This window comes from Podarcis cretensis (assembly GCF_951804945.1).
Source record: "Podarcis cretensis genome assembly, chromosome: 14".
NCBI lineage: Eukaryota > Metazoa > Chordata > Lepidosauria > Squamata > Lacertidae > Podarcis > Podarcis cretensis.
This window is the reverse complement of record NC_137183.1, coordinates 23,020,793-23,044,002: the sequence shown is the minus strand read 5'-3', so window position 1 is coordinate 23,044,002 and position 23,210 is coordinate 23,020,793. Positions and strand designations below refer to the sequence as shown.

Here is a 23,210-nt window from a genome sequence, read left to right as displayed (position 1 = left end):
AAGACTATGAAAGTTATGAATACAAGGCTGAGTTTAATGTGCATTTGAAGCTTCCCATTTTAAGTAGCGTTGTCCTCGTGAGATCCCTCTGAAACAGCTGCTATCCAGCTAAAATGTGGACAAATCCACAGTTAAACCTCACAATCATTACTTTCGTAGTCCAGCAACCTATGGAGGGGCACAGCCTCCCCAATCCTGTCCCACGATCTCATATGATGCCATTGCTTGAAAGAGTCCTCTTTTAATGTAAACCATTTCCTCTATCTCAAGGTGGAACTTCTCCACTTCCTTGCATTACCTACCCTGTTGCTTCAGCCACTGCTTATCTTTTTCTGGTATTAGAGTTGGGACAACAGAAAAATGGTTGGGGAGTGAAGGTGCTGGAGCTCAGAGAGTTCAGTGCTTTTTATCTCATGCTCATTTTACTGTTAAAAATAACACACACACCACTTTTTATTTCAGTGATTGAGCACAAGAATGATGGCCATGTTGTTGTCTAGGTTTGCTCTCCAGATGGCAACAAAAATAGAGGTTTCCTGAGGGCACTCGTGGGCTGGCTGAGCAGTCCCACGTTGGGCAAATCTGGTCTAAAGCTGGGAAGGCACATCTGTGGCCCTCCAGATGTTGTTGGACTTGGTAATGTTTCTGCATCCAACAACAGGCACCAAGAATGAGAAATTGTTTTTTTTTAAATGCAAGAAACTTTATTTAGAGGAGCCCCTAAAACAGTCTGCTAGAACTCAAGGCCAAAACTCAAGGCCAAGGAATTGCCCAGGCGATACAACTCAGGCTGTAACACTAAGGAAGCTTCAACAAATTACGGACTCTATCCAGCTCCCATCAGCCATGGTTACCAAGGTTAATGGAAAGGGATGATGGGAACTGTAGTCAAAGAGTATCTGGGGGCCCATAGATTCCTCACCATTGCTCTAAGGGTCAGACCTCTGAGCATAAACAGGTCAATAAGATTGCAGAGTATGCAACTCCCTCACAAAATTAAGTCCTGCACTGCTTTATTTATTTAACTAGAACTATATACTGCTTAATAAGGAGGGGGGGGGCACATCCAAACGGTCTACCTAAAACGATTTGTTGCTTAACAGTTTTATTGTTCTCTTAGGTGTCCTGTTTGGGTGAAAAGTGTTGGTTTCAAAAAACAAACAAACACAAATGGATTTTTTTAAAAAAAACACAAATAATTTATAGAGCCAATCAAACTATAACTAGTGGTAAAATTATCCACGAGCTTTAAAAGTGATGTAGAAAAAGAAGCTGGTTTTATTGAGAACAGAACAAGTGACATTTTTACATTACATTAGAAATTGCGTGAGGAAAAGTGTTTTCTCCCTTTGCAAGGAGCGACGTGATTGGCTGGCGTCAGGCGGAGAGTTTCTCTCACACAATTTTCAACCAATCACACTTCTCCTGTCACAACGCAGATTTCGCGTGTCTCCAGGCTTGTGTCTCGCGCGCGTGTGAAAATATTATGCGGCGCGTGGCGCGGCTGCTTTTTTGGGTCGCGTAGGGTAAAGTCTCGTACGTATACCGATCCTGTCTAGCGACGGAGGCTGAAACCTCAGCCTATTCCAAATCCGACCAATCCTCGCCGAGGTAAACTGGAGGGAATCATTCCATCTGCGCATGCGCCCCGCTCCCCTCCCTTGTCTATGCGTCACTTGCTCCCTGGAGGAAAAAAGAAGCCAGCGAGGACGCTCCGAGCGCATGCGCTCTTTACACTCTACACCCTGTCAAGGACCGCTCGGAACAGCCACGGCGCTTCCCAGTTCCGATTGGTCATTTGTTATCCTGTGTATCGCGCCCTGATTGGAGCCGCCGATGTGTCAAACAGAGGCAGAGGTATCCGCCTACTAACATTTCGCTGATTGGCCGGCAGCTTCCCCCGTCCATTGGTTGGACCTTGACAGCCTTCTCTCCCGCCCTCCGCCCAATCACCTCGTGGCATCGGGGTCCTGACGGTGTGAAGAACGTAAGAGGCCGAACCGCTCCCCTACTGCTAAGCGAAACATAGTCCTCGCAGCCGGCGGCTCTCTGAGAGGAAAAGAAGTGAGCCAAAGAGAGCCTAGGGACGCGCGCACCCGCGGGTCCTGTAGCTGAATTAACCGGCCCGGGAAGCGGGGCGGCGGCTGTGTAAAGCGGCGGAGGAAGACGAGAGCGAAGGGTGTGTGTGGCCCGTATATTGCCCGCCTAGAGAGGCTTGAAGGGGAGTGGGCGGGGGCGGGGGGGGGCGGTTAGAGTGGAAGTAGTTCCGGCAGCACCTTGGCCGTGTTGCCTAAAAATAGCGCCCCGTGGATATCCGTGCGCCGGTGTCAGTGTCTCCGGAGGAGCGTCAGTTAGGGAGGCGGCGGCAGGAGCAGCGGAGGAAGAAGAAGGAGGCGGCGGCGGCGAGAGAGGAAGGAAAGAGGCAAACGGGTGAGCGAAGAGGGTGGGCGCGGGTGCTCATTTATGGGGTGGGGGAGCGGCAAAAGGGGGGGGGGCTGTTGGAGGAGAAGGTGGCCAAGGAGTTGGGGGGATGCGATATATTTTACCCCTCAAGTCCTTAGCCCAAGTTAGGAAGGTGATGGAGTTAAGGGGTTGGGGTGTTCAGGGGGGCATAGTATGAGAGAAAATGAGGGAGAAGGTTCCTCCCTCTTTCTGCTTCTCTCCCCCCCTCCAACTCCTTTGCCACCATCTCCCCCCCCCCCTTCCTACCTCAAACAGTTGCAATTTGGGGTGAGCAGGTGAGGGAAATCAAAAGTTTCTGTAGTATCTGTGTGATGACAGTGATGATAATTGGTAGCTAAAATGCACATACAGTCTCTGGGCAGTAAAAAAAAATGCACACATGTGTTTGTGTGTGTTTCTCCGTATACTCGTCTAGCTCAAGTAGTTGCAATTTGGGGTGAGAGGATGAGGCTAGGCGGTGAAAGGGGGAAATTAAAGTTTTTGTAGTATTTGCATGAAAATAATAGGTAGCAAAGATGCACGCACATATAGTCTGGGAAGCAGAAATGCACATGTTTGGCTATATTTGTGTGTGTGTATACCCTAGTATGTATATGCACTAGTGTGTGATATGTTTATGTATATTCTGATTTGATCATGGCTGTAAGCAAAATGTGTGTGTGTGTATAAAACACAAATATCTGAACGTATTGTCTGTGTACATATACAGATATACATGCGTGTATATATGGGCTTTTTTTACAGACACACATGCTTAAGTTAATGCCACAGTCAAATAAAAATTACATGATTATATATATAAACACCAGACACATACACACAATAAGACAAAATACTTTGTGGTGGTTATGCATCTGTTTCAAGATTGGGAAGAGGCACTTTTTGGCGAGCTAAGTTTGGGTCATAATAAGATAAAATAATAGCTGAAGTGGTTTGTGGTGCCTGCATTAAAAGATTGTGTTGCTTTCTCCCCTCTTCTTTCTCTCTTCTCTCCCCCTCCCAAATCTCTGGGTCCTTTCCCCATTGATTTTCAGGGGATTGGAATAAATGTTTTTCATATCTATTTTCTGCTTTTTCTGTCCGTATCCGGACTTGCAGTGTATTAAGACATGAAAAAAGGCATGTTTGGTTATTATTTGTTTAAGGGGGAGGAGTTGTGGAATAAGAGAGACTTTAGGGGAATGAGTGTGTGCAAAAGAGAATCTACCCCCTCTTTCTACTGAGACTTGTACACAAGAAACATTGGGGAGGGGGGGGGAGGAAGGAAGGATGTAGGCAGGCTTCTGGTTGACAGATTCATGTTCCCTCTCATAGACTATTAATTCGCTCACATTGTCTCCTAGAGATATCTTTTTTTGTCCCATTTTCTTCCACTGTTCTCCTCAGCTGTGGTCTGAGAGGTTGATAAGAGTAATTTATGCATTGACGTGGATGAGTGTGAGAGCAAGAGATTTTGGAAGTTATGCTTTCTCCATCTCTCTCTTTTTAAGAAATGGTGGATTGGTATGTGGAGATGAGGAGAATTGAATTTAGGGATGTTTCATTTTTGGGGTAAAACTGTACCCTCATTTTATGAATCTGACACAGGATTCTTAATGGGTGGGTGGAGAATATGGGAAGCAGGTTAGGGAAAGCGATTGGTGTTTGTTTAGGGTCCAGACAGGCCTTTAAGAGCTAACTAACGTAATGGAAGGGATGACAGTCTTGTCTGTGGTGAGTAGAGAAGTGGATACATTTGTTTTCTTCTGTTTTTGTTTTTGCTTAGAGTTGTGAGAACCCTCCTTGATAAATGGCAGGTTTGGGCTGGAAATGCTTCTCCCTATTCTGTAAGAACAATACATGTACCTGTTTTGGAAGGGGCAGCAAGGAAGAGGTCCATTGAAACAGTTTCTGTTGTTTGCCAGATAATTTGATATTGGAAAGGTGTTGTGTTGTGTGTTGTTAGCAGACTTCAAGGGAAAAAAATTGCACTCCAAAAATCCATACTATTTTTAAGCTTTATTTTGACTGCCAGTGAAGAAATAAAGATTACAAAGGAACTGAGTTTTTTCTGTCTCATCTAAAACAGCACTTCCATTTGAGGAAGCCCATTTGAGGTTAGCTCAGCTTATAAAGTTAGACTTTTCCAACACTCTTTTCCTGTTTATATAGGAACCCTGCTGTTGATAAGGGAATCAAAGTGTTAAGCTAGTATTTTGTCCTTGTTAATGTTCTAATGACATGTTGGTAGACATTCTTCCCTTTGAGTGTGTGACTGATTGTCTTTGTTGCTTACTATAAAGAACTGTGTGAGTGAGTTGCAAGGCCTTGTCACTGATGTTTATCCTCGCACATTTTTTCCCTCTTGAAACTCTAGGACTAAAAAGGAGAATTTAGTTTTCCATAGTTGCAACAATATTCTTTTTTCTTTTCAAGTCCTGTCCTCCCAAAGCTTTGGGGAAAGAATAAAAAAGGGTTTATTCATTTATTTCAGATACATCCATTGCATTGCATCTTCTCTGGATCACAGCGCTAATAGATTGTAGGGTATGACAATCTATAGGATTATTATCATGCAATCAATCATAATATTATGGTCTAAATTAGCTTCTTAAAGTGTCTTGAATGTAATGTCAGTTGAAGTGGAGGAAACAATTTTTGCAAACAATTTTGCAAAGTTTACCGTTTCTCTAAAGTTTGGGTTATTGTCCACTGGAATCACTGAAAGGGTTAGCAATGCACAAGTACCTAATCACTGCTGGCGTAATGAATCTCCTGTGTTGGGTGAAGTTATTTGGGGAGAGAAGGGAAAAGTAGCATCTGGAAATGCAAGGTAGTGAGATGTTATGGGGTGTATGTATATAAGGTCTTAGCAAATTTAGATGGCTGATATCATTTTGTAAAATTTCCTGCTTTTCAGGGGGTTGGATGGTCCTTGGGGCCCTTCCAACTCTACAATTCTATGATTCTATGCGATTCTGGTATGAAATTTAACACTGCTTTCAATAGAACCATTCTTTCGAAGCAGCCATATTTGTTGTTAAACAAATGTAAGAGACTTAATATGAAAGTTTAGCTTAAGATCTTTCAGTGAATGGGGTTTGTTCAGGAGTCACATTGGTTGTTGCTCCTATGTAAGCTTTCAAAATACAGTGGAACCTCGGGTTGCGGACATAATCCGTGATGGAGACACATCCACAACCCGCAGCGTTCGGATCCTGAAGTGCCACGTATGCACAGGCGCTGGTGCGATTAAGCGCTTTTGCGCATGCGCGAGCGGCAATACCTGGAAGTAACCCATTCCGGTACTTCCGGGTTTCCTGCGGTCCTCAACCCGAAAACACGTAACCTGAAGCATCTGTAACATGAGGTATGACTGTATAGAATAATGCTGTGAGAAAAGAGACTGATGCTTTACTGCAAAAGGAAACAATGTGTCTTATTAAATGATTGCCACATTGCCACCTTCATTTGAATCTGTGAATTAATTGGTAGTAGAATGTGTACTGTTCATCACCAGATTTCTGTGTTTGAGGGCTAGTGTGCATATTATTTGAACATATTTGATTCACATTTCCGTATCCTACTTGGCCAAAATTATACACAGTCTGGTTAGACAGTCATCTTACTCAGCAGTTGAGGAAACAAGAGAATGCCATCTTGAGCTGAAGGGCATGCATATTTAGTAGTACATAACAATTGCCTATATTTTCTTCTGGTTGTGGTAGATGCTAAGCTACGCATTGATAGGCTACAATTAATTTGTTACCAAACATTTATTTTCAACTTCTTTATTTTATTTTAGTGAGGTATGCAATGCTATCAGTGTAGAAAGAAAGTGTGATACAAATCCAAGGGTATTTGAAACTTGCTAAATATTGAGGTTGGCAAGAAATGCCATAAACTTTAAAACTCTTATTTATTTGTATACAAATATATTCTGCCTCTTGGACCTCAAAAGGGCCCCCCAAAGTGGTTATTAGCACTTGTAAATCTTAAGCCCAATTAAGTGTTTCAAGAAAACGGCCAAGTTTTAATCTACACTTCCCTTATTTACCTGTAAAGAATGAAATTTCCAGGGTCTATCTTTTAATTTCAGAAATAGTTTTATGATACCGTAACTTTGGATATTCTATCTGTGCATCTCAAATATGAAGGGCCCTGTAAAATACCCAGAAATGAATACTTTTCATTTCTGTAAGTACTGTATGGGCATTTACAGAACAAGACTGAAAACCTCCACATTGTGAAGGATTAAATTATTCTTCAGAGACTTTCTTTAAGTCTTGAAGATATGGGAGTTCAGACAGAAAATACATGGGAAGATTTCTTTAGACTTTGATCAGATCCTTATCTTCAATCTTAGTTTTCACCCAGTCCCTGCATGTTGTGATTACCTAGCTTTATGATCACATATGATTGTGCAGATAACCATTTAAAAGTAGTGTGGCTCACATCTGGAGCAAAGTGGCCCAAAGTTGTGATACTTGCCATAACATGGATTTAAACTTAGAGATTTAAAAGCTCAAATTAATTTTTCTTGCACAATCCTCCAAGATTTGCAGCTCACATACTTTAAAAAAAGCCACTGCAATAATCTTGTTCCATTTAAGAGATTCTGTTTTGTTCAACAAATCGTTAGGAGCAATATGTTAATCACATCTAGTTCAACAACAAATAATAATAATAATTAATAAAAATGTTTTCATGTGCTGACTGATACCAACAATTCAAATGTCTTGAATTTACTTTGCCAAAAGGTTTTCTTTTAACAAAAATAAATATATTGTTTCTGGAACATGCACTTTTGATTCACTAGGTCATAACTTGGTGGCTAGTATGTGTACATGTTGTTGTACAATGCATGTATGAGGGGACTAGATGCTGATACGCTCAACTTTCTGTATGTTTGAATGTAAATTTATTAAGCAGAATATGATTTAATACTAATGCATGTTGAATGAGTTGGTTTGCACTTAATGCTTGGGTTTGTTCCAGCTCGTGCCTATAGTGCTAAACTTCAGTGTTATGTGCACAAGCTGGAACGAGCCCAAGGTTACAGTGGGAGGAATTCTATAGTCTCACTTTCTGCAGATCCTCAGGTTTCATTATGTATGAACCAAAGCCAAACTAGTTGGTTTGCAACTGTCATGCTTTGAACTTGAATTGTTTAGAAATCGATTAGTGTTTGTTTTAAACCAAGGGTAGTCAGTGTGGTTGGTGAACTCCAGATACAATTAGGCTACAACTCCCAACAGCCCCAGCCAGCATGGGCCAATGGCAGAAATTAAAGTCCAGCAATACCTGGAGGGCACCATGTTGCCTACCCCAATTTTAACTCATTTTCTGGTTTGAATATAGCAGGCTAGTATTTCTGGAAACTGAAATGAAATACTACAGTAGTAGGTGTTCTCCTTATCATACAGGAAAAAAGAGGGGAGTGCTCGGGCTTCTTTCAGCATGTTCAGTGGTTTAGCGTTAAGTGCAAACGAGTCCTATGCTTACTTATCTGCTGGCCTTATCTGCTGGAAATACTGGTAAAGAACAGCTCGATCCAGCCCTGCAGCAGTTGTCACTTATGAATGTGCATATGGATACAATGTGCTCTTGAACAAATTGTTGGAATTCATTGCCATGTGGAAGAAGTTTGTTCCTCTGCAACTGTCAAAGTGCTGTGACATCATATGTGTTGCTGCCTGACCTTTTGGCTTTGAAAATGAGTGTGGGAGTTTCCAGTGTACAGGGATTAGTGGGATCAAAGAGGAGGTAGAACTCTGTGCTCTGGGGATCAACCTCGTGCTGAAGAGCAAATTGCCTGGAGCTAATTAGTCATGTACATCACTGCATTCGTGTGCTCAACCTTCTTCTTCTTTTTTTTTTTAAAAAGGTGTGCACATGTGCTTATTGTGCTCTTGAAATGAACTGTGTGATGTAAAGTAAGTACTGTACATTAAAATTACACCTTACTGGTTCAGGTAAGTGCATCAAACTACTAGCTCAGGAAAAATGCATCAAACAATATAACTATTTAAATAGGTTTACTAGTACATTGCAGGAAAAACAGCTTGAATTGAAGCCTAACAAACAGCTGTTTGGTTAATAGTATATTGTCTCATATCTGTAGGCTGTGCCATAATTCACTTGTGATTTATCTGAAAACTTGGCCATAGCAACTCTATTCTTGACCCACTTTTTCTTTCTCATCTCATCTTCAGTTCTCATACTGTAACTGGCTTGTTACAAGATATTACAGCTTCCTGAGTTTTCCTTAAATAATCCTTCCTGAAATGTACTGCATGTGGACGACTGTCTAATTTAGAACTGTATCTGGCATACTATCCAATGAATGAGTAAAATATAGCAACAGTTGAAAACAAATGCCTCACCAAGGAAGTCTTATTCCTACGCCCACTATGTAGTGAACTGAAATTATTATTAGTTCTTCCACAGTATTCTTGAATAAGTTAGTATGTGCTTTGTTTTCCTCGCTTCTGTGTTATTTTTAAAAAACGAATGCACCTTTTTTTAACATGCTACACTTAAAGATCAGTAAATCCACCACTTAGATTTTGTCTATTTGTATTTGGAGTTCAAAAGCCTTGTAATGATTTTTGGTGGATACTTATAAAGAACATTTTTATACAGGAATATTCTGAATAAATATTTGTGGGTATAGATGCCACAAGGGATATTCACAGGATACAATGAAAGTATGGATTTTCTTGGTTGGATATCAGCAATTGAAATGACAATGACTTGTCATGTTCAGCCTATAGTGGCTGTCAATTCTGGTGAATGTGACAGCTGAAAGCCTAGTTCTCCTGATTTCATTTGTTTCATTTTTGGTCATGTTACATTGCTTGAAGATTAATGGAAGGCATGTCACAAATGTTCAGAGCACTGGGGCTTCTTAGGATACAGATGAGGGAATTTCTCTTAGAATTCTTCTGATTTTCTGATGTAGGTTGAACTGTGGTCGCACCATCACTGTTGAAGTCTAAACTTCAAAAACTGAAGTTTTGACTGAAAATAAAAGGATATTGGATAGTCAATCCCCCCTCAGTCCCTCCCCAAATCTTCATTCGTACACCCACCCTCTTTCCAGTTTACTTAATGAATTTGGATGAAATAGATTCAGATTTATGAGTGTTCTGTTCCTCTAAGCTGCCAGAGCTGTTGTCTTTATTGCAACCGTTGAAACAAGTAGCAAAGGTGACCTTGACCTCATTCACATGTACCCATGGGAGTTGGAAGCTACTTCTCTATGCTGTGATTCCTGTACTGCTCGCAAGTGTCCGTGAATGGCTCCTCCAATATTGGTGCTCCAATTCCATGAATCTTTCTACCCTTTTGTCACCCTGCTGGGATAGTAGGGCAGTGATTATTAGCATGGACCTTACCCATGTGATTGCTTGTTCTTTGTTGTATGGTATTCCAGCACATTGGGAGAAGCATTAGAGGAATTAGGATAGCAAGGTGTTGGGGCATTGTGTTAAACAAAACAAACAAAGAGAAAGTAGTCTAATTATTAAAAAATAAATTAATAAGCCACAATTTCTAAAAATAATTAAGACGCCACGATGCAACAATTGAAGGTTGGCATGAAATACTTTCAGAAAAAGAAATGTTAGAAGGCATGTATGTTTATGAATAACAAGACAGATTTCATTGATGTGGCAAAACATTTCAGCTTCAGCCTTTGTCAACTGCTCTGATAAAAATGAGAGGGTACAGTTGCCAAGGTGGCAATTACAGAGCTTTGAAGATGGAATGTTCAGAGGGACTTCATTTGCTGAAGCTAAGTGATGTTGGTACTATCATCCAGGTTGAAACAGTGTGGTATTACTGTGTCCATTGTGCACAACCAGAAGTTTTTCTTCTTTGCTAACATTGTACGTTCAGTTGATAACTCTGTTGTAGTTATTGATACAGCAGACAGAATATGGTTCTTAGAACTAAAATGTTTTATCAACTGGTTGTTCCACTTAATTGAATAAAATTGCACATTTGTGGTTCGTAAAATGTTTGCAAAGGTCAGTTGTGGTTATACCTACATACTGAATATGACATCCTGGTTTTTGTACTTGGTAATATAGATTGCAGGACTGGCAATCCTGGTGCTATTGAAGGTAACTGCCTCCATGAAATACACACAGGTGATACAGAACCAAATTGATTAAAAAGGCAACCAAATACAGATGTTACCCAAAAAGAAACATGAGCATAAATTTTCCTAATAATTATGCATAACAGTAAAATCTTGACCTATACAATAAATAAGACATACTTAAAAAGAAAAATATTAGTTCCCAAGAGAGGCCACATGACCTTGTCTAAGTTGGGTAGCCTTCACTGTGAATTTAGCTGTATTAAACATTACAGACCTATCTGTACTGGAAAACCCATATTAAATCTTATCCATACCACTAAGGGCATCAGCCACCACTAAAGTTTTCTCTATCTTTGCTTAGGTATTTTATACAGCTTACAGTATACATATAGTGTGTGGCATCCTCTATCCAAGGGCTACTGCATATGCAAAAACACTGATCTCTGGGGATTTTCTTAAATCTCCCTTCCAGGCAATTGGCTTCATAGTCTGAAAATGTGGGCCTGAAAGTATTTTGCAGAGAAAATGTGGATTTACTTCAGGCAAGTATTTCTCTTCCCCGCGGCATGAGTTTTAGGTGGGGAAAGTATCAGAAAATCTGGATAAAGTAATGGCATTCATGTTCTGTTCTGTAAACAGGTATTGGAGCCACACTTTAATATTGTAATGGCTAAGTTGGATTTCAGCCGCAAAAAAGGCGCTGGGCCATGTGTCCTCATTCTTTTACTGTTAGCTGTCCAGGTGCTTGTGGAGGATGACTGAGACTGCTCTATTATACACAATTTTAAGCAGTTCATTTATTGTTTATCTCATTTTTAAAAAATAAGAGAAAATTGCCATGAAAATGAAATATAAAATTGGCATTACTCCAACTTCTTCCCGCAGGGGACCTGTGGGCGTTCCTGGTAGGAGACCAGTTATGTACAAATAAATCTATTGGGTATTACCATAGAAATGAATGGGTCCCAAAATGCCCCAGATTTCCACCCCATATGTCAACTGAAGAGTAACCTTAGCAGCAGAATCCAAGGAGTAGCTCTGGTTTAGCAAACTTGCCTGCTCAGTATGCAAAGATCACGTCTTGCCTGCGTACAGTTTGCATCAAACCATCACAATAGGATGATGGCTTGGCTTGTAAGGCAAGTTGTTTGAATAAATAATACCTGCATATTGCACAATATTTAAATAGATGAGCTGTGGATCATAGTTCTCTGTTCCCAGTAGTATAGGGGTCGGCAAGGTTTATCTCACCTGGGCTGGTTCACTCCAGCAGAGATCCCTCTGTGGGCCGGATTGCGCCCACGCCCACGATTTCCGGCGTCTGCATCTGCGCAGATACGATTTCCGGCATATGTGCATGTGCAGATGCGTTTTGCGGCCTCTGCGCATGCGCAGATGTGATTTGCGGTGACGTGGAAGCGAGTCACTGTGCTGTGCCAGTTTAGCGCAGCGCACGGGGACTTGCCAAGCGGGCAGCTTGTTTCAGGAGTGGCTCGTGGGCCAGTTAAATGACCCCCATGGGCCGCTTGTGGCCCATGGGCCTTAGGTTGCCAACCCCTACAGTAGTCTATTTCTAATAATCTGTTCACTGAGTAGAGCTTCCTCTACTTTTAACTGGATGTTGAGATCCCACTTCAGACTGTACTTCCTTAGCTGCCTCTCATCATATCCTAAAAACCTGTCACAAAGACTGATGATCACTCTCCAGTTGATCTCCCACTGCAAAATTCTTAGTTAAGGGGCACATTTGTGATTACATAATAAATAATCTATCTCACTCCCACCGTTTAAGGAGGAGTATGTAAAATTCCCTTCTGTGTTATCTTGTCCACCTCCACAGGTTTTACAGGAATTGGAATTTCAAGGACAAAATTTAGAATTACTGATAGGTGGCAGAAGTAGAGTTTGTGAAGACTTGGAGGCTGGTGAATTGCTTTAATAGGAGGCTTGTTGACATCTTCAGCAAGACATTCAGAGTTTGCCAACAATGGGTAGCGTTCTCTGATCGCCAGGTGATAGATTTCCATCTAGCGTCTCCCAGCTACCACAAATAGGACATGTTGTTCATTGTTTATTGACACCTACTTTGAGGGAGGAGGTTTTTTCTAGACAGGATGGAGGCCTAGTGGATGCTGCAAGTACAATTACAAGAAAGAAATCAATTACAAGAAGAGAATATCCTCTAGGCAGAAGGTGTTCACTGATCCTTCTTAGATATTGTTGTTTGTTGTTGCAAGTGTGCTTGATTCTGAGAGCCAAGCTGTAGATAATTAAAAAAAAAAATGCTTTGCTTAGCATTGTTCCTGGTATAGGTATTTTTTGACATTACTGGGTTTGTTTCAGAGTTTAGTGACTATTTTGTTGTTCTTAATGGTGAGAAGGACATCCAAGGGAAGGGATGTGTGGATTTTCAGTGTTGCTACTGAAGGTTAAGTTGATAGTTAGGTGTATAGAATTGATGTAGTTTTTTAAAAATTGTCCTAAGACCCTTTTTACCATTGGTCTAAACCATAAAGATACCATCAATGTATTACCACCATATAAGTCGTTTGCTAATAAGCTGTTTGAAGATGTCCAAGTTTTTCCATGAACAGATTTGCACACATACATGCACACACCCTGCTTAATGCCAAAAGAAATCAAATGCTTGATCCAGATGGCTTCACAGCAAGTTATCACAAAATCTTTTCCTCTATATTAGTCAAACCAGCCATTGAAATCAGTTAGTGAACTATTGAGGAACAGTACACTATACCTGAAACATGACTGGATACTACTATTGTGACAATTCCTAAAGAGGGAAAATACTTATTAGTTACCTCATGCCAATTTATCACTTAAACCTCTAGTATAAGATTTTTACTGATACATTATCAAGAATAGCAAATGGTATTATACACAAATACATATACAGAAACAGCAATCAAGTATGCTTCATTTGGAAGAGGAAAATGAGAAATAATATATGTTTTTTTAGATTTTGCATGCAGTAAGGAAGAGGAAATGGTGATGCTGTTCCAATATGCAGAAAAGGCCAATGACCATATTGAGTGACCCTTTTTATCTGAAATACTAAAATATTTCAACTTTGCAGTATCATTTTGTACATGGGTATAAACTACTTAATGAAATCCAGAAGCAAAAGTATGTCCTAATGGGATTATTCTGCCAGGTTCTAGACAGTTTCCTGTTATTGCCTTTGTTTATTTTAGCAATCAAATTGTTAGCAATTATAATGAGAGCATAAAAATACAATAGTGGTTAAATCAATAAATACACAGAAAAACATTGATATGGATTTGCCTCATGCTCTGTCTTTCTGATTTCCAATCCTTTCCACTCTGTTCAAGTTTCTCCTGCTCCATCACTTCTAGTGTGTCCCACTAACCTTCCAAATGGACCACCAGTTTCCTAGAATGATGGAGCAGCTGCTGCTCCCACCATTCTTCACAGATACTCATGGACCACAGTTTAGGAACCTCTTCTTTAGAGGTTAAAACAGCTGTAATTATCAATATATGGAGTACTGGTGACTGACTGACACTAGCTCATAGTGGTCACACTTCTTAATAATTATTTTTCATACTATAAACTGATGAGAATTGCTATAACAGGACTAAAATGTAGGCTTAGGTCCTTGTTAATGTAGCGGTTGCTTATGAGGGGTAAGAATTGCCTCTCCGGTCAGGTTAGGAAGTCTTTGTTTTGAAGAGAGTGATTGTTCCCACTCCTTCCTTTTTTTCGGCCACTGATGTGCCATACAGGTATGTGCAGTCGTATCGTAGTACAACATTGTTAGCAGCTCTTATAGGGTATATTTGCAAAGTGGATGTATAGGTTTTTGTACAGCATCTAGGAAAAGCTGAAATTTGCAAGGGCATCAGTTGCTGGTGCAGATCTGGCAGTTGTAACATATAAACTGGTCTGTGGCCCTGTTCTCAGTCCAAATGGAATTATTTGTGAGGTTAGATACTCAGTTTGCTGTTGGCCTGATCCTAACATGACATGGATTTTGCACACCAATAGAGCATATCAGAGATCTTGATATTTTGGGTGCTCTTGGCACCCAAGCCAAAACTGTTGATCACTGGGACCTTGCCCCTTTAGCTCAATTATGTACATGTCTTCTTGGTAGCAATACCCACTGAGTTCAATGAATTTCATTATCAGGTAAGCATGCACAGGATTGTGACTTTAGGCTATTGTGCTATACACAATTAACTTGGAGTTGCTCTAATGTTTCTGTCTATGTTTTTAAATTTTTTTGTATGTTTTGTTATTTTCTGTAAGCCACTTTGAGACATATAGTGAAAAGAAGGTATAAATTCTCTAAAGAAATCCCACTAGTTTAGTACTGTATTGCGCTTCTCTCTGCCATTTACACCTGTACTAAAATATTGGTGATAATCCAAAGCATTAAAGTAGATAAACTGAGTTGTCTGCATTTTTGAGAACTGTCCATCTGTTGGTCTCACTTAAAAAAAACCCCAAATTGTACAATCAGTGCTACTCTTAGTGGCAGAGATCTTCACAGGTCAACTGTGCATGTCAAAAGTTCATATGGCATTGTTCTACTGTAGAGCTGAAGGGGTAACAGTTCTCTGTTTACTTTACTTGGGACTCATCCATTCTGGAGATAATGTAGATTTCAACTGTGTGTGTGTGTGTGTGTGTGTGTGTGTGTGTGTGTAGAATCCACATGATGTCCTCTTCATCCAAATAGCAGTCCGTAAACCCCCCCCCCCAATCTGGATATTCCCAGTCTCTGAATAATCCAATAGGGGAAGAAAATCCAATATAAAATCACACATTACATGACTGAGTGCACTGAAGGACATTCTGTGGGTAGGCTTTAGAAGGGTGGTGACGTTTTGCTGGATGCGATCTATTACCTCACCCCGACTCCCATGTTGTTTCTATCAGTCCAAAGGAAGGATGCAGCCCACCCTTTTTCACCTGCTGTTGTTGAAGGCATATTTATGGTATTATTATTTTTTACACAGCTCTTTTGTGTAGAAGTGCTCTTGCACAAAAATAGCTGCATGAAAAATAAAAATAAAAATTGCTCTTATAGGTACAGGAGGCAGAAAATGGAAATGGGAGGAAGCAGCAGCTTTTCAGAATGTGAATATGTATGTATTAAAGTAATATTTCTAGCCATGTGTGAGGGTGTTTCTAAGCTAAATGAGATTAAGTACTTTTGGCCCACTTTCATGGCTGCGTGGATTAAAAGTTCTGTCTTGGAAGATGTGGTTTTTTTTCCGTATTTGAAATAAGGATAGAATGCTTCACATCTTATCCAAGCTTTAGATTCCTCTTGTATTTTTTCTTGGCACCTGGTTGTGAAGGGTGTGTATTAATGTTGCATTTGGAACTTCAGCTTCAATGTTCAGTTCAATGCACTGCCGTTTTTATAATAGTGTGTTAAGGTTTTCAGAATGGATCTATTTTGTAGCTATAGTGAAAACAAAAAAAAAGTTTCTCACTATATATTTAAAAAAGATGATTGCTGAAGTATATATGATAGCCGAAACATACATAATCACTGCAAAATCTTAAATTTTTCACAATGAATTTACAAAAATGTGCCTGACTTAAGTTGTAATGGGGTCAGTACTACTATCAGACACCTGAACTGTGGGAAAATAAAGGAACGTGGGACAGGAAAAGGAAGCTGAGAGTGAGGCAGCCTCTTGAATGCTTAAGGTGCACATGGGATGATATTCACACATTTCCATCTTTCCTAGTTGAGACAGAACACAGGATGCAATGGGAATAACATGGACCAATCCCAAAAATAAAATCAATAGATATCATGAGAGGGCTCTCACAAGATCAATCCGTTGAACAGTAAACTAATGATATACCAATATATCACAACGTCTGTGTCAGAGCTGCCCGAGGTCCCAGCTCACAAAGGACCAACGCCAGTTCTTGTTATATACAAAAGTCTTTATTGAAGATCAGTTTCGATTTCAAAGACGTAGCGCGCAGCTCTACGTCTTAAACTCTAGACCGCTGAAGCTCCGTCTGAATCTCCTCCCCCCAGACACCAGTTTAAGACTCTAGCCTTGCTCCACCTCTTCCTTTGCTCTTTCCTCCCCCGGGTCCGCCTGTCCGCTGGGGTCTTGCCCTTTCTAGACTCTTCTGACACTGAGTCCCCTGAGTCTTCCCCCTGCCTCCGGCGGGCTTTAGGACCTGGTTCCCAATTCGGGCTTTCTGCTGTCCCGCGCGCCTGTACATTTGAACTTGGCGCGCGCGCCCAGCCGGCAACCTTTCTCCTGACCGTTACACTGCTCCTCCCTTCGGGGGGGCTAGTAGGATCTGACTTCCCCTCCGTTCCCTCACTCTGCAATGGAGGCGTGGTCAGCCCTGACTCATCTTCTCTCCCTACTGGAGGGGACGCTGGCCCTGATACATGGGACTCTTCCCCCCCGCTACGCTCTGGTGGGGAAGCTGGTCCTGATTTCCAGCTGCTGCTTTGGGAGTCCCCGCTGGCCCCTTGCTTCTGCTGCGTCCCCCCTGGGACCCCCCTTGCCCTGGCCATCGGCGCCCCCTTCTGGGAATCTCCTGAATCGCTGGAGAAGCTCATGGAATCTCTCGGGCCACTGTCATACTCCCCTACGCTGCCCTCAGATCCTTCCCCTTCGCTCTCCGTTTCCTCTCTCCTCTGTGCCTCTGCTCCTGAGCCCCTGACAGTCTGATATAAGGATAGAACTATGTAAAGGCAAACGAGGTAATGTCCTGGTAAATGCTACCACTCAGGGTTCTAAAACTGATACATACCTTTACCCATTTACAACAATTTTATAGTACAAAGGAGTAGGGGTGGCAGGAATAATGAGCGAAGCGATGGCCAGCTTTCCTTACATCCCCACTGTACATGTTCACATTGTGATTCATGATAGATCACCATGTCAAATATTATGAAACTGTTACCACAATACAGATTTTAAACCAGTTTTGTATGATATATTCATATATTGCCCAGCCCAGGAGTCAGCAAACTTTTTCAGATGGGGGCGGGTCCACTGTCCCTCAGACCTTGTGGGGGGCCGGACTATATTTTGAAAAAGAAAGAAAGAAAGAATGAATTCCTATGTTCCACAAGTAACCCAGAGATGCATTTTAAATAAAAGCACACATTCTACTCATGTAAAAACACCAGGCAGGCCCCACAAATAATCACCAGATGCATTTTAAATAAAAGGATACATTCTACTCATGTAAAAACACGCTGATTCCCGGACCGTCCACACATTGGGCCCCCGGGCCTTAGTTAGTCAATCCATGACCCAGCCCTACAGTAGACCAGTGTGTTTTCCAAGGTTATCAGAGCTCTTGGTTTCAGGCAAAGTTTCAAAATTGTTAAGAGCCTTTCAAGTTGGTTATGGTTACAAGTCTGGAATGAATAACTTAAGAGTTAATAAATTTGACTTGTGACTGTCCAAAATATTGTTCTTAACATTTATTTTGTCTTGCATGCCTGCACTGCTAACACACTGCCTGTTATGTCAGACTGACCTAGGGATCAACCTAGCACAGCAGATCCTTAATACTGGTCCTTGACTTGATAGTATGTTATGCTGCCAGAATTGAACATAGCAATATTGTCCATATCAGTTCTGAATATGTGAATTGTGGAATGTGCTTAATAGGATACTTGAGTAACTTTTAAATAAGGTACGTTGACGCTAACTGCCGTACTACCCAGTATTGTTTGTGAAAGGGAGCTGATGTGTCCTGTTTTTGCTTAGAGCTTTATAAACACTTGCAATTGGAACTGCACCTGCATCTTAGAGTATTACTTGCCGCATTTTGTCAGCTGGCTTCAAGCTGTCAATTCCTGTTTGAATTTTTTGCTCTTTCAGGAGAATAAATGAATTTTTTGAGATATTCCAGTGAAAGTTGACATGAAATCGACCCTGCAGACTTTCTAAACATGTACTTCAAAAGGACTTAGTTTACTAGTAATTACTTAAATTTTTTTTTTAGTAAATAAGTAATAATTTTTAATAGCAGTTCTTACTCTTAAAAAGACATTAAGTACAAAAATCTAACTTCATAATTTGTGCGGTATAAAAAAAAATACACTGCTTTGTTTTGCTTTGCTTCTTCCGTAATCCATCTTTTGTGGGCGTGTAGTAATTTTGGAAATTCTTTGTTGCATGTTTAAGTTTTGTCTAATTATGAAATCACCTTAGGCAGTGAACTGTTACTGTCTTTCTTTCTGTAACAGTTCTAATATGTATCTTAACAGCTAGCTCTCTGCTTCTTGCCCCCCCCCCCCCCCTTGTAGAGACTTCTGGGAACTATGGTACAGCAAGGAGTAACTCTAAAGGACTGCACTATCATATTCTAGGGAAAATTAACTGTGGTTGTCAGAGCAAGACTCCTGTTGATACTGTACCTTGATGGCTCTAAAATCCGCCACTCTTTGTAACATTTTCTTAATAGCCAAGATGAATGAGATACGTTTTCTAAATTTTTGGTAAGGTGATGTCATGAGCCATGCTTTCTTGTCAAGCAAAGCTTCCTTTTAGGTATGACCTGGTAATTGCTGAAGCACAGTGGACTCTAGGGAGCGATTCAGCCTCTTTGTCTTATGTTACCTTGGAATTTGCAGGTTGAGAAGGCTGTTGCTCCTAAAAAAATAATATAATATAAAATATAAAATATAATAAAATGCTTTGTCCAGTATGGTGACAAAGGAGTAAAAAGAACAGCATTGTAGAATTGGAGGTGTTTGGGAAATAGGGCTGATGTTGCTTTAATCAAAACTCTTTCTTTAACCAGGGTGCTGGAGAAAGTTCAACACCTCTCTCTTTCTCTCTCTTTTTTTAAAGAATCAACAACGTTTATAAGACTCCAGTACATTCTTTTCTGATGGAAACATGCCTAACAGCTAACCTTAATTTTCTTCTGCTTTGGGGAAGAGGAACTGTGGTAATAGTTCTTAGGATGAACAAGGAATCCCAGAAGCAACATAGGAAAAAGAATGCATTGCATCATGTCACAATTGGCTGTATTTGAAATATGATATTTAAATTGACTTGAGTTAAATCATTATCCAGAAAATGGACTTGTTTTAAATTGGATTTCTATTTTGAAGCTTATATTACTGGAGCAAACATTACTGGTTGCTATTACAATGAGAACATAAGGATTGTAACTAAATAGAGCCTTTACGCAAACTAGAAGCATAATCCGAAACCATGTGATCCATGTAGTTAATAAGCATAGCATATTTATGTTTGCTTAGACAATAGAGGCATCTCTGTTTTGGTTCTCTGGACCAGGCTGCTAAGCAAGACCACTTGCTTGAAGACTGATCCAAAATATACTACAAGCAAGGGCTGGTAGCTACTGAACAAATTACTGTTTCAGTGAGAGAGAAAGTAAATATCCCTGATATTTAGTTGGTGGAACAATAAATATTCATTAAATTGAACAGTGTTAATTGGGAGAACTTAAAGCAGGAGAACATAACCATGTGTTTGGGCTTCAAGGGCAACTGTCGTGATGTACAGGGCAATAGCTCCTGGATCCTATTTCTTTGACTTCGTAGTACCTGGGCCCTCTGGGAAGGCCATGATAATCTAATGTGCACTGTTTATGGCAACATGAGAAAGGGCCTTTTCTGCCGTGGCTCCCTGTTTGTGGAATGCTCTCCCCAGGGAGGTTTGGCTGGCAACTTCTTTATACATCTTTAGGCACCAGGCAAAAACATTCCTCTTTAAACAGGCCTTTGGCTGATTGACATCTGATGCCCTTTTAAAATACGTTGTGGAAGTGGAGATTATTTGGTTGTTTTTTCCCTGTTTTGATTATGTATTTTGTGTTTTTTATATTGTGATTATATATTGTGAGCTGCCCTGAGATCTACAGGTATCAGGCAGTATACAAATTTAATAAATTATAAACATAATAATATGTGTGCATGCACGTTCCTGACTTGTCTGAACTTTAGAAATTATTTTTATTAGAACACTTGTAAATACAATATTTTAAGACATGACAATTCAACAGCACACGTTTCTGTTAACATACTTCACGTTTTAAGGGCGGAAAACTTACATACATACAATTTTTTTTAATGCAGCCTTTCCACAGTTGAAAACATTCTCAAAAGCAGGCAGGGTCAGGGGCAGCCAGGTACACTTCCCCTGGGCCTCGGAAGGCTAAGCCACCTAGGGGGCTCCTTTTTTGTTTGTGTTTGGTCACTAGCCATGATCCTGCTCTTTTGGTACTTGATTGAATATAAAATGTGAGAAGAAAGAGGTTGGGGTTGGCTTAGGATGTGATTGTTTGTTTGTGATTGGCTGTGGTGATCTTTGTTTTCGTGTGTGAGTGAGGTGGGTGGGTGTTTTGGATCAGGTTAGCCCTAATGCCTCAACAAATGAAATGGATTTGTAAAAATGTTACATGGGAAAAAAAATAATACGAGGCATTACACTTACACTGTAAAACAAGAAAACCCTTAATAAAATATTAAAAAAAAGGAAAGGTGAGAAGAAGCCTAAGCACATCAGAAAAAGTCACTTATTGGTGTTGTATTCATTCATTTGGTTAGTACTTCTGTGAAATAGTGCCTTTTTAGAAACGGAAAAATTCTAAGCTGCAGAACTACATGATAAGTAATTAACTGTTAGACAGGAAAGATTTGCTAAAATCTTGGCTGGGGAGGGTGGGATACAAATAAAAGGTAATAATAATAATAGTAATAATAGTAATAATAGTAATAGTAATAATAATAATAATAATTTTAGCCACCTCTGTTTAGCAAAAAGCACAACAACAATTTAACTGACAACTATTTCAAAGTAGATGGCTTACAGCAATGCAATTTCCATGAATGCACAGAGTTAGACAGAAAATCATTTTTAAAAACAGTGAATAATGCTGTCCCCTAACCCCTGTTTATTGCTGATGCAAGTTGAAATAGTAGACTGCTGTGACTGTAATATCAGCTGTTCCTAGCCAATCATTAATGGTCATTGCTTCAGCTGCTATAGCTCTTCAAGCAAGCAGATAGCGAAAGAGTAGGGGATGTACTGCCAGCCTTGGATCCCTTGGCAGTGATTTCCTTTTCTGAGTCAGATTCACAAAGACCTCAGGCCTATAGTATATCTCTGCTATGATCTGTTTGTAGAGTTTACTCATAAATCATGATGTTGGAAAATGCATGTATTATCACCTTTTACAGTTTAATTCATGTGTGTTAAGCTGTATGGTACCAATAATGGCATGTACATGTGAAACTATAAAACTCAATTTCTGGGAACATCCATTATAAAACTTCATTTTAAGCACCTAATTAGTGCTTCTTATGAAAGGTATAAAAGTATTTTTGTGTTGTGCAGAGTGGGGATCTGGAAGGTTTGAACAGACCTTCTATCCCCTAAGATCCCATTGTTTCTGGGCATAGACTGGGAGATGGAGTGGGGGGAAGGATTCTGTTGGGATTCTCCATGATTGTGTGCAGCAGACACCCATGTCACTTTAAAAGCATATGGATATGATTCCTGATCTTGATTAGTTTTCAGCCTACTCTGAGATGAGACTGAGGTGAGTGTATAAGTTGGACAAAGGAAACTATAGTAAATGGTCTATACCAGGAATGTCCAACAGGTTGACCGTGTTTGACAGATCAACCCCCAATTGTTAAAAGTCAATTGTGGACGATCACGGGCTCATCTTTGTCCGGGGGGGGGGAAGAATTTGACCCTGCCCGCTCCCTTTTTCCTTTATCCGCGCACAATTTCAAGAATGGAAGACGGAGTTTCCTCTGGCGATCTGACCTGCACCCCTAAAAAAGATCAAGAATTTAGACTTGCCTCCCTAAAAACAGCTCATCAACTTTGACAATTTTGACCTACCCCCCACAATTTGTAGATCACTTCCAGTTTTTTATTCTGTGAGTAGATCACAGTCTCTTGGGAGCTGGATATCCCTGGTCTGTACCCTTTGCCCAAGGTATAAGCTACATTGAACTTAGTGGGGCTACTTTATAGATGTATATAGGATTGGACTGTAAGTCAGCCACTGCAGTGTAAAAACTGTGCTAGTTGATTAAGTGTCAATAGATTAAATAATCAGCTTTAACAGTATTTTTAAAGCTCAAATGTGTGATAATCGTGTTAGTGAATGGATAATCTGTGCTGCATATTCTAATGTAGAAATCAAACTGATTGTTACAACAGCTTGCAATGCATGCTTTGGAAAGTAAAATAATATTCTGATTGAATTTCATATAATTTGAATAATATACTGTTCTTGCATAGTCTTAATCCTCCATTGAACTTGAACGTGGTGGCACAGTTGAAATGTGAAGTATTGGACAGGACTTTTTATTTTTAACAACTCAATAAGCTCTTGAACCCCCCCCCCCCAATCTACAATTGGAAAACAAGCTCATTGGAAAGGTTAAAGAAGCTGTCTGCTTGTGCACTGCACAGTCTAGTGTAGTCCAGTGCCCATACATGCAGCCTTTTCTCTCTTTGGTAAGCTGCAGCTGACTCCAGAAATGTTCAGTTAACCATAGATGTCTATTACGTCAGGACCAGGAGATCCTGGTTATCAGATTTGGAGCAAGCTATGACCTGAAGCGAACTTCAAACCATGATTAAAGATCCAGACTTGTTCAGAGTCTGATAAC

General features: G+C 40.4%; 1 protein-coding gene across 9 annotated transcripts in view; it reads left to right on the top strand.

Moving 5' to 3' along the window:
- The first annotated feature begins 1,966 nt into the window (after positions 1–1,966).
- The window catches only part of MEF2A (myocyte enhancer factor 2A), a 93,357-nt gene continuing 72,113 nt past the window's right edge, over positions 1,967–23,210 (top strand). For 3 of the 9 annotated variants that reach the window (XM_079954313.1, XM_079954312.1, XM_079954310.1), the window contains exon 1: positions 2,239–2,430. The gene's annotated coding sequence lies outside the window, so the exon portion shown is untranslated. Of the gene's footprint in view, positions 2,180–2,236; positions 2,431–11,024; positions 11,095–15,663; positions 15,685–23,210 lie in introns of those variants that run through there. The other 6 variants (XM_079954308.1, XM_079954307.1, XM_079954306.1 and 3 more) reach the window with 6 other exon arrangements.